Source organism: Astyanax mexicanus, chromosome 2 (genome assembly GCF_023375975.1).
Source record: "Astyanax mexicanus isolate ESR-SI-001 chromosome 2, AstMex3_surface, whole genome shotgun sequence".
Lineage (NCBI taxonomy): Eukaryota > Metazoa > Chordata > Actinopteri > Characiformes > Acestrorhamphidae > Astyanax > Astyanax mexicanus.
The window spans coordinates 72,338,442-72,352,573 of record NC_064409.1 but is presented as its reverse complement, the minus strand read 5'-3'; the positions used below and the strand labels follow the sequence as shown (position 1 = coordinate 72,352,573).

Here is a 14,132-nt window from a genome sequence, read left to right as displayed (position 1 = left end):
GGCGGCACGTGACCAGGTCGGAGATGGCCGCTTAGTCTTTTCGCTCCGTCCCTACGCTTCTTTTTATTTACTTTTCACCTCGGTTTAATTTCTTTAATACAGTCTCAACATCGATGTAATTATGGCTGATACCCCTGGGGACAAAGATTTTACAATTTTTTCATCTACGCGGTCCCAGAGACTCAAAGAAAAGAAAAAGCAAGTTCCGGAATCTGCTGAGGAGGACGAAGCTAGCGACCATGCTAACACTCAAACAAACATGGCCACTCTCCTCGCTGAACTCAGATCTATCGGCTGTCGCCTGGATAATGTCGAGGGCCGTCTTCAAGATATCGCTGGCTCCGACTCCTCGGTGGAGGATTCGTTTTCCACTTTAGTGTCACGAGTTACTGCCACCGAGGGCAGACTGGAGGAAGCTGAAAACCGACTCTGGGTGGCGGAGGACTCGCTCAACAACCACGATGCCCAAGTCACTAAACTGTCCAAGATAGCGGAGTTCCTACAGGCGAAGGTCGACGACCTGGAAAACCGTGGAAGAAGGAAAAACCTTAAAATCGTCGGCTTACCGGAAAATGCAGAGGGAAACGTCCCTCTGGCAGAGTTTCTTCAACTCCAGATTCCCTCCTGGATGGATCTTCCCATGGGCGCCCCACCCATTGAAATTGAACGGGCTCATAGATCTCCAGCTTTGGCATCCCGGTCCAGAAGCACACCTCGGAGCGTGCTGGTCCGCTTTCTTCGGTTCACTACCAAAGAGGTCATCCTACGAGCTGCGTTGAAGAAACGCTCAATATCTCACAATGGGCCAACCCTGCGCTTCTACACTGATCTCTCGTCTGAAGTTCTACGCAGACGGCGCGAATTCGAGGCTGAAGTGAAAGCCCTGGCTCAGCGAGGCATGTACCGCGGATTCGCCTACCCAGCCAAGGTCCGGTGTGTTCGCGATGGGAAGGTGCAGCTGTTTGATAATCCAGAATCAGCACGCAAGTTCGTTGCTTCCCTTGATCACAACACGGACTGAACTCATTTTAATGCAAATTTCTTCTTTATAGAGGTGGAATGCTTATTTAACTGGTGGGATTTATTTGGATTTAGATGCAGCGAGTCAATGCTAATTGTGGCCAGGTTTTGGCCGTATTCAGAACTCGTTATTTGTTTGACTTAGTTATATATATTTTTTTTTTTTCTCTTTCTCTCTCTTCCCCCCTATTTTACGTTTTTTTTAACGGTTTCTCGTATTTATTTTACATTCACCATTGAGTTTACATGCGGGTGTAGGGGACTGTAAGCCCTGAGCGGCGGTTGTGACTCTGATGTTGCCAAATACGTTGATTTTCGGCACCATCCAGCTTCCACACCAGATCGATGGTGTCTTTGCTGCACGTACCTCATAATCCCTAGAAGGAAATCAACTCCCTTTTTTATTACTCCAGCAACAAAGACAAAAAATCTTATTGTTTTTGCTGTAGTTATAAGTCTGTCCGCAATTTTATTTCCTAAACTTGTTGCTCTTCCGATGGCGTCTCCGTTACTAAAATCCGTTAAAATTATGGCATTTAAAAATTAAAAGCTTAAAAATAAACAAGACTCTGAAGTAACTGTATCAGTTTTTTTTAATTTAACAGTTATTTATTTTACTGTAATAATAAATATTATGATAAAGCGTGTTAGCAAATTATTTTTTTTTAAAGAAATACACTTAAAACCATTACTGTGCAATACAGTTTTCAGCTTGTCCTTAACTGATACATTCAGTCATAATAATAATATTCTTCTTCTTCTTCTTCTTATTATTATTATGACTTAGTGTATCAGTTAAGGACAAGCTGGAAACTGTATTACACAGTAATGGTTGTAAGTGTATTTCTTAATAAAATAATAATTTGCTAACACGCTTTATCATAGTAATAATAATAATTTCTCACCTCATGAGCTGTTACTTTAGAGCAATGGATTTTATATATATATATATATATATATATTTAAAACATAAATGGGGAACCGAAAGTTGGTTCTGGATAAGGCACTACATGAACCTCATAATCCCTAGAAGGAAATCATCTCCCTTTTTTATTACTCCAGCAACAAAGACAAAAAATCTTATTGTTTTTGCTGTAGTTATAAGTCTGTCCGCAATTTTATTTCCTAAACTTGTTGCTCTTCCGATGGCGTCTGATATCATTCGTAGACTCTCCGTTACTAAAATCCGTTAAAATTATGGCATTTAAAAATTAACAGCTTAAAAATAAACAAGACTCTTTCACTGGTGTTTCTGAAGTAACTGTATCAGTTTTTTTAATTTAACAGTTATTTATTTTACAGTAATAATAAATATTATGATAAAGCGTGTTAGCAAATTATTATTTTATAAAGAAATACACTTAAAACCATTACTGTGCAATACAGTTTTCAGCTTGTCCTTAACTGATACATTCAGTCATAATAATAATATTCTTCTTCTTCTTCCACTTCTTCTTCTTCTTATTATTATTATGACTTAGTGTATCAGTTAAGGACAAGCTGGAAACTGCATTACACAGTAATGGTTGTAAGTGTATTTCTTAATAAAATAATAATTTGCTAACACGCTTTATCATAGTAATAATAATAATTTCTCACCTCATGAGCTGTTACTTTAGAGCAATGGATTATATATATATATATATATATAAAACATAAATGGGGAACCGAAAGTTGGTTCTGGATAAGGCACTACATGAACAATGTGTGGTGTCTTTACATTTCATCATGAAAATACAATTATAAATCTTTAGAACAATTAATAAAGAAGATTAACAATTAGAATATTAACAATTAACAATTAGGTCCCTGCACAAGCTCCCTCAGCTCCCGATCTATTGTCTTCTTTAGCTCCCGCTCCATCCACTCACTCAGCTCCCGCTCCAACTTCTCCCAGTTCTCCCGCTCCAACCTCTCCGTCAGTTCCCTCTCAAACCTCTCATTTCTCTCCCGCTGGTTCCTCTCCTGACTAATCCTGTTCCACTCAAGCCACAGAATTATATCCTCCACCACACCAAGCCTTTCTCTGATCTGCTGCTCCATCTTCTGCGTCAGCTCTCTAGCCTTTCACGTGAAGTACTGCGCCCTTTAATAGACATTTTGGTCATAGCCATAGTTTTATTAAGCTCATTAGCACCTCCTAACTAAATTGCTGCACGTACCTGATAATCACAAGAAGGAGATCGATTCCCTTTTTTACAATTCCAGCAACGAAGACAACAAATCTAATTGTTTTTGCTGTAGTTATCAGTCTGTCTGCAATTTCATTTCCGAAACTTGTTGCTCTTCCTAACGCGTCTGAGAAAACTTGTAGGCTCTCCATTTCTAAAATCCGTTAACATTATGACATTTAAAAATAAACAGCTTAAAAATAAACAAGACTCTACCACTGGTGTTTCTCAAGTATAACAATAATAATAATAATAATACAATTCTTCTTCTTCTCATTATTATTATTATTACGCCTGAATGTACTATCACATTATATTATATTATATTATATAAAAGTCTACATCGTAAGGCAGGGAGACCTCACTCAACACAGCTCAATTTCTCTGCCGAATGCCAGAAAAAAAAGTCCTCCGTGATTAAAAAGCTCATGGATGTCAATAAATATATTATTCAACAATTAATGATTATTTATATTTCTTAAATGTCAATATAATAAAATACGTGTAGTGTGTATGTATTTATAATATTATTGGCTATGAATAAACAACTGCCTTTATTATTTAGATCTTTACTATTTTATAATTTGAAAAAATCGCTACTAAGCAACAGACAGACGCAGAAACGGAGCGGACAGTGAGCCATCATGGTTGCCAGATTGTTAGTGTAATTCAGATAAAACCAATTCACTGGGTAAAAAACGTGTTTTAAATCCGCCAAAATCCTGAGAAAACCACCCAAACAGCTGATGTTCGTCATATTAACAATATTACAGGGTTTATTCCAACATGACCTTAACTAAAATACCTTCAATATGTGACGAATCACTGATTACAAAAAAAATATCTTTAAATTAGTTTATCTGCATGCTTGTATTATGTGTTTTTTGCCTTGTATCACAGGACACACGAACCAAAAAAGTAAATACAGTACATAAACATAACCTTGCAGCGTTTCCTACAGACAATTTCAGACACAACTCGACATTTGGCATGAAACCACCCAATCTGGCAACACTGCGAGCCGGTGTACGCTGTTAATTTCAGTTTTTCTTCATGTAGTTCAATAATATTAATATTTTGATCAGCGCAAATATAACAGGCATATAAATTACTTCATGATCAGCTCAGAGCTTCACTATCTTTAATTCAGAGCTCAGTTGCTTTATGGAGTTTTAAACGCGGCTAAACCCCTCTCTCATCTGTGTGTGTTTATGCGATCAGTGCTGGCGCATGATAATGATGAGTTAGTGTCCGAATTCACTCCTGTTTTACCACTAGTTAGTGAACTACATAGTGTCTCCCTAAATAGCGCAACACTTATGAGGGAGTATTAAGCCATTTTGGTCATAGCCATAGTTTTATTAAGCTCATTAGCACCACCTACCTACATTGCTGCACGTACCTGAGAAAGAGATCGATTCCCTTTTTTACTATTCCAAAAATGAAAACTATAAATCGGATTCTTTTGGCAGTACTTATTAGTCTGTCGGCAATTGCATTGCCGACACTTGCTGCTCTTCCTAACACGTCTGATACCATTTGTATGCTCTCCATTTCTAAATCCGTTAACATTATGACATTTAAAAATAAACAGCTTAAAAATAAACAAGACTCTACCACTGGTGTTTCTCAAGTATAACATAATAATAATAATAATAATAATAATAATAATAATAATAATACAATTCTTCTTCTTCTTCTTCTTCTTCTTCTTCTTCTTCTTACACCTGAATGTATCAGTTAAGGACAAGCTGAAAATTACTGTTACACAGTAATGGTTTTAAGTGTATTTCTTAATAAAATAATAATTTGCTAACACGCTTTATCATAGTAATAATAATAATTTCTCACCTCATGAGCTGTTACTTTAGAGCAATGGATTATATATAATCATAAATGGGGAACTTTTTGTCTGCTGTGTAAAATGCCTTTTAATAAATCAAGAATAGGGAAGAGCACTCTCCCGGCAGCAGAGAAAGGTTATATATTTTGTTAAACTACATATTCATGAGATTTTCTGTGATAGATAATATATTTATTGTTGCAGAGTAACAGCTCATGAGGTGAAAAATTAGGTTTGTAAATCAGTAATCATTATAACAGTGCTTGTCTGTGAAAGGCTGATAATTTTATATATTTTTTATTTTATTTACTATTTTATTATATTTTCACATTCATATTTTTGCTACATTGTATAACAACACTACTACTACTACTACTACTACTACTAATAATTATTATTATTATTAGTAGTATTATTATTATTATTATTATATGATAATAATAAGAATAATTGGTTTATTAAAATTGTTTATGACATTTAAAATATACAACTCAACTAAATGTATCAGTTAAGGACAAGCTGGAAACTCTATTACGCTGATCTACTCCATATTAGAAATGGGGTCACCAGTTTGGTAGAAACTTTAAATAACATCGCTAGGAGGCTTAACATTGTTTTAGTATTCACAGATGAAATAATTAACTCATTTAATTTTATTGAGTCACATCATATTAAAAAAACATTTTAAAGGCTGTCCTTCAATGTGAAACTCATTTACAATAATAGGCTGCCTGACTGGTGAGTTTTTGTGTGTACTTAATGTTTTGGCTGCTCTGGCGTACTGTCGTCATATAAATGAGTGATATTTGTTGAATGCCTGTACTTGTAGGAAAATTAAGCATTGATTGCTGGGTATATTATATATTTTTGTGGTTTGTAGCTGTATTTGTGGGCTGTTTATGTGTATTAAATTCATGTAACTCAGGCAACACAGAGAATATGTATTGTAATGTTTATCTATATGTTGCTTCATGGCTGCTTCAATGTGGTGTGGCATGGAGGCAATCAGCCTGTGGCACTGCTGAGGCATTATGGAGGCCCGTTTGCACACTCCGTTTTTATTGTGGTTTCACTCTGTTTTATTGTGGCCGTTACGCACTTTTCTTACTGCTTTTGTCAGAAACTAGTCGAGATCTTGCTTCTCTGTGTTACTGAAGTAGTGCTTTATTCACAAGCTCTGTTTTTGTTCAGTCCTGAATTTTATGTCTTTCTCCCCCTCAGATTGAGAACAGGTTAGACTGTGCGCGCACCTACATTCCACCACGTAGGTAATTCATTGTATAAACACATTAGATTAAAAGGGCGGGTACCAACATATGTATTTTTGTATTATAAGACTAGTGTAGCTAGACAGGTTTTTGTTTGTTTATTCCTTTTCTTTTGGGTAGTTAGGCTAGTGTCTTAAAAGAGCTTAGTGTGATTTTGTTTTGTTCTGTTCTTTTCTTTGGTACCGTTCATCTTCTCTTTCTGAGGTGAGGTTAATCCAAATCATGTCTGTCTCTGATGTTTCCCCTGTTTGTTGCTGCATAAATGTAAAGTAAAGAAAAGCCTAAATAAATCTAAATTACTTGTTCTGCTTTAAGCTGCCTGCTCTCCAGTCAATTCACTCCTTAGATACCAGTTTCAAGTTCCACCTTAAGCGATCCATATCTTAATAATGTTACTGGTTCCGCTCTACACCCCTAGACCATGGCCTATTAAGTATTGGGACAGTAACACAGGCCAATTGAGCACAGTAATACCATGGTCAGTAAACCATTTACCAGTGGTTTTGGCACTGTGAGCAGGTGCCAGATCGTGCTGAAAAATGAAATCTTCATCTCCCTAAAGCTTTTCAGCAGATGCAGAACAATGTTAAAAGAAAGTTACGAGGCATAATTAAAACAATATACAAGTAATGACAATGGCAATACAAAAAAATAAAGTACTAAGTTTTATTTACTACAGTTTTATGTATTTCTGACTAGATTATATAGATTATATTTTCAAAGATGCTGGGTTTCACCTCATTTGCTGATTTATAGGTCAAGAAAGAAGTCACACAGTGTTGTACGGAGGCGAGTCATCCTCTGCTGGTTCATGTTATACCCTAACAAAGAAACCAAGATCAGGGATGAGTTTGCCAGTCATTTGTACTGGTCCTAATAATATGCAAAAAAAATAGTATTAGTTGCATTATTAACATGTGGAAGGCTAAGAAGTAAAGTAATCGATATAAATAACTACACATTACATGACTAGGTGATGATGTGTGTGTGTGTGCATCAACATCTTATACGTAGACGCTGCATAACCTGCCTCCTGGCGTGTCAGCATGGCTGCCATATTGGCGGAGGCAACTCTGCGCTCCCAGTGCATTAATTTACACTGAGGAAGGTGATTAATACACCCATAATAATCACAACTCTACCAATTTTTACCCGATTTACACGGTTTTGTTTGTTACAAACAGCAGAGATGGAGTAATGATTCAGGACGCTGTTATACATTAGAAATACCTGCTTTCATGCTGAAATACTTTGTTTTATGCTTTTTAACAAAGACAGACATATTGAATGGCACTTTAATAAGTGTATAAATTAATGAATTTTATGTAGGAGTTATTTATGTATCTTTACAATTTGTTTATTTTGACACTTTCCACTTACAGTGGTGTGAAAAAGTGTCTGCCCGCTTCCTGATTTCCTGATTTTTTGCATGTTTGTCGCACTTAAATGTTTCGGAACATCAAACCAATTTAACTGTTAGTCAAAGACAACACAGGTAAACACAAAATGATATTTTCAAATGAAGGTTTTTATTATTAAGGAAGAAAAAAAATCCAAACCTACATGGCCCTGTGTGAAAAAGTGATTGCCCCCTTGTTAAAACATACCGTCACTGTGGTTTCTGACACATGAGTACACTGTCTCTAGCCACACCCAGGCCTAAAAATTGCCACGCCTGTTCTCAATCAAGACATCACTTACATAGGACCTGCCTGACAAAGTAAAGTCCACCAAAAGATCCTTAAAAGCTACACATCATGCCGAGATCCAAAGAAATTCAGGAACAATTGAGAAAGAAGGTAATTGAGATCTATCAGTCTGGAATGGGTTATAGAGCCATTTCCAAAGCTTTAGGAATCCAGCGAACCACAGTCAGAGCCATTGTCCACAAATGGCAAAGACATGGATCAGTGGAGAACCTTCCCAAGAGTGGCCAGACGCCCAAAATTACCGCAAGAGTGCAGCGACAACTCATCCAAGAGGTCACAAAAGACCCCACAACAACATCCAACAAGAACTGCAGCCCTCACTTGCCTCAGTTAAGGTCAGTGTTCATGCCTCCGCCATCAGAAAGAGACTGAGCAAAAATGGACGAAAAACCACTGCTGAGCAAAAAAAAACATTAAAGCTCGTCTCAATTTTTCCAGAACACATCTTGATTATCCCCAAGACTTTTGGGAAAACGTTCTGTGGACCGATGAGACAAAGGTGTGTGTCCAAGTACATGTGGCGTAAAAGAAACACTGCATTCCAGAAAAAGAACATTATAGCAACAGAAAAATATGGTGGCGGTAGTGTGATGCTCTGGGGACTTGCTGTGATAAATGGAACTATGAATTCTGCTGTCTACCAAAAGATCCTGAAGGAGAATATCGACCTGAAATAAATCTGAAATAAATGATAGTATTAATCACAAATAGGTCTTACCACAGGTCCCCTTATGTAGTGGCATTACATAATCCCCCCCCCCCCCCCCCCCCCCCCAGCTGGAGGCTACCGGGGAATAGCACCAAAGTATCGCTTCAAATTTGCCACATTTACAACGTCCTGTTGATCCCCAGGACGCAATCCCATGACTGCATAATTCACTGGACCAAGCTTCTTCTCCACTTTGACAGGCCCCATCCACTTAGGAGCTAATTTAGCAGAGAAATTTTCAGAAGCTTTAGAGATATGATGGGCACGCACCCAGACCAAATCTCCCTCTTGAAAGTGCACATCTTTCCTTCGGGTATTATAATACCTGGCTTGTCTGAGGTGTGCCGCATGAGCTGAGCATCTCACCTTCTCGTTGAGCTGGTGTTGTCTCTCAACAAGGGAATATGAGGGATGGTTTGGCATCACAGCCTGATGGTAAATAAATCTCTCCAAAGGACCCTTCAGGGTTCTACCTAGTGCCAGCTCATCAGGAGTGTTCTTTGTGGTTTCATGTCTGGCATTGTTAATGGCGAACCTGAATTCACACAGCCACCTATCCCAGTCTTGGTGGTTTTCCTTCACATATGAGGCCATCATTGTCTTCAAAACTTTGTTGACCCGTTCTGTAAGATTGGTCTGAGGATGGTAACTAGTTGTAAGTTTCTGGGTTACTCCCCAGATTTTACACAGGTCTGACATCAGTTGGCTAAGAAATTGAGGACCCCGATCAGATAAGACATATTTTGGCACACCCCACCTGGTGAAGATCTCTTCTCTCAGGATTCTGCAGAGACGATGCCCTCTGCTGTCACGTAAAGGGTACAGTTCAATCCACTTGGTAAAGTAGTCCACAATCACAAACAGGTAGACGTTGCCCTTCTTACTCTTTGGAAATGGACCCATGAGATCCATTCCAAGCATATAGCCCGGCTCTTTGATCTCTGTGCTCTGAAGGTACCCAGAGGGTTTGGTATTTGAGGGCTTTTAAAAAATGCTGACACAGCATTAAAACTACAGGATATTTTTGATACCCTATGTTACCCTCTTAGATAATGCTACCAACATTAAAAAAGTAGGATCTTTTGATAGTCTAAAAACCATTTCAGTGTTAAGTAGTAATATTGAGCTACATTCTTTAACTGTATACCAGCAAGTTATACTTACATATGGAGAGGAATTAGTACCAAATTGAAAAGCAGTCACTACACTACAGTCCCTTTTCACAGTAAAAAGCAAAGTGACAGTATACATGGATTTACATTTTAAAAGCAAATTGCTGTTTTTGTTTAATTCAATACATGAGACTTTATAATGCAATCAGTTCAACTGTTTTTTTTTCATTGTTAGCCCCCCAAGGATGCATCGTTCAGTGGCTGCGACATATACAACATGCATAACATAATTTTTTTTAATGAATATTCATTTCATTATATACATGGATATATTTCAGCAAGTATGTTTAGTGAAATTGTATTTATTTAGAATAATATTGTTGAAAACATACGGGGGCACTGGGAGGAGGGTATTAAACGTCCTGAGGTATGAGCTCTTGATGCTTAAAAAGTAGTAAAAACATGCAATGGAAACTGACAGGTTAAATCTCTGAGACAACTTTTCGTATCCTTCCCCTGAACAACTATGTTGAACAATCTTTGTTTTTAGATCATTTGAGAGTTGTTTTGATGAGTCCATGATGCCACACAGAGGAGATTCAAATAGGAGAACAACTTGCAATCGGCCACCTTAAATACCTTTTCTCATGACTGGATAAACCTGGCTATGAAGTTCAAAGCTCAGTGATGTTAACAAACCAATTTTGTGCTTCAGTAAGTTAGTAAAAAGTAGTGAAATTATATAATTATTATATTTTTTAAAAATGGCGCCCTCTTTTGGATGCTCCATGCTGCTGACATAAGGACAGCTTATTAGCTGTAATATATGGCAATATCCAATAATTTAGGGGTATTTAAGCAGGTTTAATGTGGTGTCTTGCTGCACTCTAGTGGTCATTTGGTGAAACTACTCCAGGTTCTTAATAAAAAAAAATACTGAAAAGTACTGACTACAAAATGTTACATATCAAATTTTCCTTTGGTGTACCATTATTACATGGGCCATATATGATAATTGCCAAGGTTGAGCTTGATAGCTTGTATATAGTTCAGGAGAAACAGTAATCTAATATTGGCTCCGCCCCCTCTGGTGTGTGTCTACATGAACTGACAGGGTATCTGAGAATCATGTTATGATCAAAGGTCTGAAGTGGCATGGATGTCAGGTTAAGCATTCAAAAGTTACAGGTCTAATTTGCATATTGTGGCCATATTGTTTACAAATTTAAAAATTTATTAAATAATTATTGAGGCTTATGTTCTTATGCTGAGCTGTTTCACACCAAACATGTCATGATTGTCAATGAGTTCTCAAACATAGGTTTAGCATATTATGCACAATTTACAAAAAACCTAAGTTGGTGGAGCATAAACAAGAATGACCAAGGTGGCTGACCAGCATTATCAAGAAGGATAAAGATGTTCAACCAGCAAGATCAGCATGATTAACTTTGCCATAGTGTTCAGCAGGGCTTTTTCATAACAAACAAACTGCTACAGAGTTCATTTGGGACCAGAACAAGACCATTTTGTCTCAAAGGTCTTGGTGTGGTTGTTGTGATTACTGTATTTCACACACACTGCACCAGGCATAAAAATTAACCAGAATCCAAATTAACCAGACCAAAAAGTGCAGGCCGGATTGAGGGCTTTTACCAGTCAAGCACCAGATATGAAGAGCAAAAGGGATCTTATTGTCAAGGTTCTCTCCAGTTTGCCAGTGACTGTGCTGAAGTAGATACCCTCTCCTCTGGGGGAAAGTGTGCAGCCCTTCTCTCTTACCAGAGCTGAAACTTCTCACAATCTGCATTATCAAGACATTTACACAACATACTTCAACAATGGGTAAAATGCATGAATTGCAAATATTTATTTGAGAACAGAAAAGATTAAAAACTAAAAACTAATAAAATGACTAAAAAAATGATCTTGGTTGGATGGAAGGAGGATGACAAAATTAAAATATGATCGTGCACTCGTGGTCTTCACGTTCCAAATCTATAAAAAAATTAAATGCAAAATATTAAAAATTTTCATGCATTACATTATGTTACTCATTTCTTATTTCCAGTTAAAATATGTACTGATTTACAACTTTGCATTATAGTCTTGTTATCGGAATTAACCAGACAAATCACTCCACCAACTAACAACGGCCATGCACCACCACCCACAGAATCGAGAAAAAGCCATCAGTCTGTCAATCCTTTCCGTGTCCGGGCCGGGTGAGGTTCCCCGTGTTGAGTCAAATTAAGCCGCAGGCTCCACTCCTGGTGGTGCCCTTCCGTCAATTCCTTTAAGTTTCAGTTTTGCAACCATACTCCCCCCGGAACCCAAAGACTCTGGTTTCCCCACACGCTGCCCGGCGGGTCATGGGAATAACGCCGCCAGCCCACTCCCGAAGTCCAACTACAAGCTTTTTAACTGCAGCAAATTTAATATACGCTATTGGAGCTGGAATTACCGCGGCTGCTGGCACCAGACTTGCCCTCCAATGGGTCCTCACCCATGTGTTTAGGATCATTCCGATTACAGGGCCTCGAAAGAGACCTGCATCGTTATTTTTCGTCACTACCTCACCGTGTCGGTAATGGGTAATTTGCGCGCCTGCTGCCTTCCTTGGATGTGGTAGCCATTTCTCAGGCTTGTATTGTATTGTATTGTCAATACAAACCATTATAAAAGATTAGTTTGATCTATTCTTAGTGAAGTGAATTGTGTTTATACGCTTCTCCTACAATATTTAAAAATATATGGTTTTAATGGTTGTTAGTGCAACGCCATTTGTAAAATACCATACCTTCTCCATTTCGTGAAGCCATAAGCATGGATGATGTGGTGGCCATCAGGAACTCTGAACACACAAATACCATTGTTTCAAAACGTAAACTCGTACATTAAACCATTTATAAACAGTAGGGAAGGGCAATTTACTATTACTCCAGTGCTGTAAATATAAATATTTGCTATAAGCTCCCCCTCATGGACAGCTGCACACATGCATTTATAGGCAGGCTGCATCTGAATGGTGTGGCACAGTAATATTAGAAGATTTTACTCAAAATGTCGCCAAAGCTTACACATTTTCATTGAGTTACGTAGTGCAGTAGCAGTATTTCTGCGTTTCAGTAATATGAACATTGTTGTTTTATTCTACAAACTACAGACAACATTTTCCTCAAATTCCAAATAAAAATATTGTCATTTAGAGCATTTATTTGCAGAGCTTTCAGACTTCATATTGATCAGACCTTAAAATGTGGTTCAGAAATCAATTTTTGGTGGAATAACCCTGGTTTTTAATCACAGTTTTCATGCATCTTGGCATGTTCTCCTTCACCAGTCTTTAGTATAACTTCTTCAAGATAACTTTATCTTCAAGAGCCTGAGCCCTGGCTATCAGACTGGTGATATTATCCTCTGCAGCAGATACCCGGACCTCCGCCTCACCGACCCGCTCGGCACATTCATTAACATCTCTTTTCACATTCTCTATTGCTGACAGAATACCGTCTAATTTGGAGGAGAAATCAGACTTTAAGCTTGCGATTGCAGCCAATATTGCGTCTGAGCCAATTTCAACCGTCTTTTCCTTCTCATTCGACTCACAATTATCCTCCTCCATTACCTGGTCTGTTCCCGTGTTAGCCCCGCCATTGTCACCGCTAGCTTTAGCGCTCACCTTAGAAGTGAAGTCAGATAACTTCGACTGGGTCGGCTTACTAGTCATTTTACTTGACTTCCTTTGTGAAAGAGGCATCATTGCTGACTTAAGATGTTGTTCAGTGTCTCATATAACGAGTATTTTCCAGGATTTTACAGAAAGGTAGCGGAGCCGAGGCGAGCACGTCATTACCGGAACCTTGCATGATGTTGATTTAACCAGTCAACCAGTGCAAAAGCTACATGCACAATTCTGAACATACACATACACAATTCTGTTTTTTAAATTAATCAGGTTGTACTTTAGATTCTCTATTAATTTTGTGCATGTTATGTCCTGTTAACTACAAACATGGGTGCATTCTTAATAAAATACTGTTTAAAGGCTTTATATGTAAATAACAAATACTAAATATTAGCAGTAAAATTGTGTACCAATAATGTCTTAATTGTCTTAATACCTTAATTTTGCCTCCTGTGGCCAGCACCTCTGCATCACATGCACGTCGTCCATCATCATGCAGCTATCCTGCGCCTGGCAATCCTGCGGAACAGATATTCTGCAGTTAGGAAGGAATTTACAACCAGTACCAGACTCTGCCTGTTGAAGACGACTCTGACTACAGACGTGCACTTG

At 38.0% G+C, this 14,132-nt stretch overlaps 1 long non-coding RNA gene across 9 annotated transcripts in view; it reads right to left on the bottom strand.

The window, feature by feature from the left end:
• LOC125799072 (uncharacterized) overlaps positions 1-14,132 on the bottom strand; it is a 188,020-nt gene that overhangs the window by 112,736 nt on the left and 61,152 nt on the right. The window contains exon 2 of one of the 9 annotated variants that reach the window (XR_007437900.1): positions 13,957-14,039. The exons of the other annotated variants lie outside the window; for them this stretch is intronic. This is a non-coding gene — a long non-coding RNA (uncharacterized LOC125799072). The remainder of the gene's footprint in view (positions 1-13,956; positions 14,040-14,132) is intronic. 9 annotated transcript variants of the gene reach the window in all.